Here is a 3,965-nt window from a genome sequence, read left to right as displayed (position 1 = left end):
TCTTATATTCGGCTCTTTATCAATAACAACATTCAAGGTCCATTCATATGAAGATTACTACTAGTCTGCTATAAGGGCGTACTCAACAGATTTAATCACAGTGCTTTTCCATGCCAAAATAAATATAAGGGGTGAGAACCTTGTTCGCAAACTATCCTTTGTTACCACAGTTATCAACTAAATACTGATTCCGAGATCACGAGGAATGAGGACAGCAAAACAACTTTAAAAGAGAGCCTTGTTACATAAAGAGGGAACTCAGCTAAGTCATACGAGTACATCAGATAGTCATATTTCTATACGCCAGTAAATCCATGGAAGTACTCCCTCCGTTCCAAATTACTCGTCGCAGAAATGGACGTATCTAGAACTAAAATACATTTAGATACATCCATTTCTGCGACGAGTAATTCGGAACGGAGGGAGTAGATAACATAATAACTGGGTGATGCGAGGCTTGGCATAGAGGAGGTCATAGGCGTCGAGGCCACCAAGCCCAACCTTGACTGCTGCTCCTCCCTTTCTTCCTCTACTATTTTTTTCTGAACGGCCTTTCTTCCTGTACTGATTCACTTAACTCCATGCTTTCCTCATCATCCTCTTCCTCTTATCACCAGCTAGGGATTTAACTAATCAGGGTAAATGCTGAAAGGTACATTCCACAAACCATGTCAATGAGATCTACATGGATCGATTGATCAAATAGTGAATATCTGAGAAATCTAAATCTGAACTAACCAAAAAAAGCAAACAATCTCCAGGCTATGTACCTGTACCCACATGTCTGCTCCAAAGAATTGGTTACGGAAAGAAAAGGGAGTACAGTGGAGTTGGGTTCATGCCTAATGGACGACCAATCGTTCCTGCTACTCCAGCTTCCCGCCTCCCAGCTTGAATTGGTGCTGCCACTACGGCCAGCAAGCATCTGCCGCCAAGATTCATGCATGGCTGCTTCGCGTATGCCAACACGCCCTGTCTTACCACTGGCATGCTGCTGCTCATCCTACCGTCTACACGCCCTGTCTTACCACCGGCACTGCTGCTCATCCTGCCGTCTACACGCCCTTGCAGATTCAGTGCACCGGGAGAAGAAAAATCAATGAAAAATAGAAAGACCAGATGTTATATGCAATGAGAGATGACACACATCAAGGGACTTATTTGTGAAGGACCGAGCTAACAACATTCATATACTGTTTAAAAGCTTGGGGCTTCCCTTGAATGTCAACACTCATTTAGTTCTACACCAGTCAATGTAAAAAATTAAGGAGCAGCATCAAAGATCAACCAAAATGTTACAAAATAATTTAAAAACGCAAGGCCCAAATCTGGAATGGTCATTGTGAATTGGCTCAGAGAATGTGAACCATATAACCTGGAAAGTGCTATATATAACAGTATAACCGAAGATTATCACAAAATTCATAACTGTCAACCTCTAGTCCTCTACCGACACAGTTGTGCCCATTAAAAAATCACCAAATTTGAGGTTGAAATTAAATTGCATTTAAGCCAAGGTTATGATCAAATATAGTTTTCCTGCAAAAAAACAGCTTAAGAGAAGTTGTAAGATTTTAGGACATAAATTTGTTGGATAACTGCATATAAATATGTTTTATAGAACTAAACTCTCTTATATTTCTTTATAGAAGGAGTACTTCACAATTTGAATATAAACTGATATACATGAGTAGAGCCAGAGCTTTCTGAATCATCAATTAGACAATTAGGATATGCTATTATACCTCCCGGTCTAGAGGATGCAATCAACTAAAAAGTCTTAAGGTCCCAAAATTTAACAATTGTCATTTGAACCTACAAAAGCTTGTGGAAAGAACAGAAAGCAAAAGTTACAACTAACCAAGTCTAGATGATATATAAATTATTTTAGAGGAAAGATGTTATCTAGGAACACATCTTATGTTTTTGTACAGGTATCAGTGACCCCAAAAATATAAAGGATATCTTCCGCTAGAGCGTGAGTTTATTCACCTTGTTAATATTAGCACTGTTGTGAGCAACTGAGCATATATGGCACCTTTATAGGTTGGACCAAACAACAGATTCTCCTGTAATTTGTGTGGTACTGCTTAATAGGTTGGATCAAAATCTTACCTTCACAGAACTCTTAGTCTTACCAGAAACAATCCACCGACCATCAGGAGCGAATCAAGCAGATCAATCCTCTCACTATGACCCTGATATGTGTGAATGAATTTCTACCATGGCATTTCTTTTCCTCTTCCACGAGTTCCTCTTCATCTTTAGCTTCAACAAATTTCTGTTAAACCAATGGACAACACCATCAATGTCAACAAACAAGATGAAATTAACCAATAACTGGTTCCACACACCGTGAGAGACATAGCCAACATACATCCGTGATCCAATCCTGCTTTTCAGATAAAAATTCAGAATAGAATTATCTCTTTATCAGCAGTTCGTCCAACTTGCTGGACTGCCTCCTAATCAAAAGGCTTCTACCTTGTGGCCTCTCTCTTTCAGGCCTCCTCTTCTTGAGTAGGGCGTTTTGGTGACCGAGCACCATGGAGCCCTTTATTTTTGAAAAATTCAAAATTCAAACTTTTTGACTTCAAAAAATTCTGAAAATAAATATGCAACTATACACGGATGAAATGTATGTGCATGTAAAAATTCAAGATGAAATACTTCGAAATGCGACCTACACAAAAAAGACAAATTTCTGAACTTTGAGGATGAATAGTAATATGTGTTAAAAAGCCTCAGATTTGTCTTTTTTGCACAGCCTTCATTTCAACGTATTTATCTGTAAATTTTTTCAGATTTTTTTGAATTGTAAAAATATGAATTTTCATGAATTTTGTGTTTTTCAAAAACCAGCCTCCATGGAGGCCGAGCTCCAAAAGGCATTTTCGCCTCTTCTTCCCCTACTTGAGGCAGGCCTGACCATAAGTACCAACCTGCGCTTAATTTTTGAGACACCAGTAGCTAGCTGCTCAGTTTAGTGAACAATAGTTTATTTGTACAAGTAAAAGAGCAGCATCGGAATGGGTTTGATTGACTAAACTGAAAATCAATAGTTGAAACAAATAATCATGGATGCATCCACCACAAAAACAAGGAACGGGAAGAAAAAGTGGGTCGTGGCTGTCATCATGTAACAACAACAGTGTGTGCATGAGCATATCGACCTCCGCGCCGCCAGCCTATGGCTCGGGCAGGGAGAGAGGGAAAGGAGGCCTCACCATGGTAGGGCTAGGAGGGGGCTGGAGTGCTCCACCTCGCGTGATCCCCCTTCTTACCCCGCGTAGGGGCTCGTCGCACGCGGGCCATCGAGGAAGGGCTGGATGGGTAGGAGGGGATGGATCAGGGGATCCTCTCGTCCTCTGCTTCGACGCCTGCCTCCACCTGCAAGGACTTCGCGCCGCCGCGCCGGACCCCTCCGTCTCCCGCGCCAGTCCGCCTTCGCCCAGCTCCGGCGAGCTCCTCGCTAGGTCGCCGCACAACCCCTCCTTTCTTCCTTCTTCTCTCCCTGGCCTCCCTGTCTCCTTTCTGCCCAGGAGCCGCGGACGCCATGGATCCGCCCGTGCTCCGCCTTCCTCGTCGTCACCGGCGACCCCCGCCTCCGGATCTGCCCCCAGCCCCTGCAAGCTCGAGCCGCCGCCACCGCCGCTCGAGCCGCCGATTTGATCCGCTCCCAAATAATAAAATCAGACGTATGGACCGCGGGTTGAATATACCAAAGTACAGGGTTTCTTTTGCAAAAATGAAACAGTATCTCAGTTTAATGACTTAAAAAAGGACTGCGGGTTGAATTCTGAAAAACAGAGGGACTTTTATGCAAAAACGTCGACGACGTACGAGCAGAAGCAATCGCTGGTTTATTAGTAGGTAGAGATTTTATACAAAATTGGTCAGAGAGATTAGGGCATCCACAACATAATGGTGCCAAATTTGCGATGTTGTCAGAAATTTTGGCATTG

The 3,965-nt window shown here is 42.7% G+C and overlaps 1 long non-coding RNA gene across 1 annotated transcript; it reads right to left on the bottom strand.

The window, feature by feature from the left end:
• Positions 1 to 224: 224 nt before the first annotated feature.
• Positions 225 to 3,712, bottom strand: LOC125509093. The gene is made up of 2 exons (XR_007283953.1): positions 3,228 to 3,712; positions 225 to 2,281 (listed from the first exon to the last, which is right to left on the bottom strand). It is a non-coding gene; the product is annotated as an uncharacterized LOC125509093 (long non-coding RNA).
• Positions 3,713 to 3,965: the final 253 nt, after the last annotated feature.

The sequence above is a fragment of the Triticum urartu genome, chromosome 5, assembly GCF_003073215.2.
Source record: "Triticum urartu cultivar G1812 chromosome 5, Tu2.1, whole genome shotgun sequence".
NCBI classification, from domain to species: domain Eukaryota; kingdom Viridiplantae; phylum Streptophyta; class Magnoliopsida; order Poales; family Poaceae; genus Triticum; species Triticum urartu.
The sequence above is the reverse complement of the archived record's forward strand: the minus strand, read 5'-3'. Positions and strand labels throughout refer to the sequence as shown.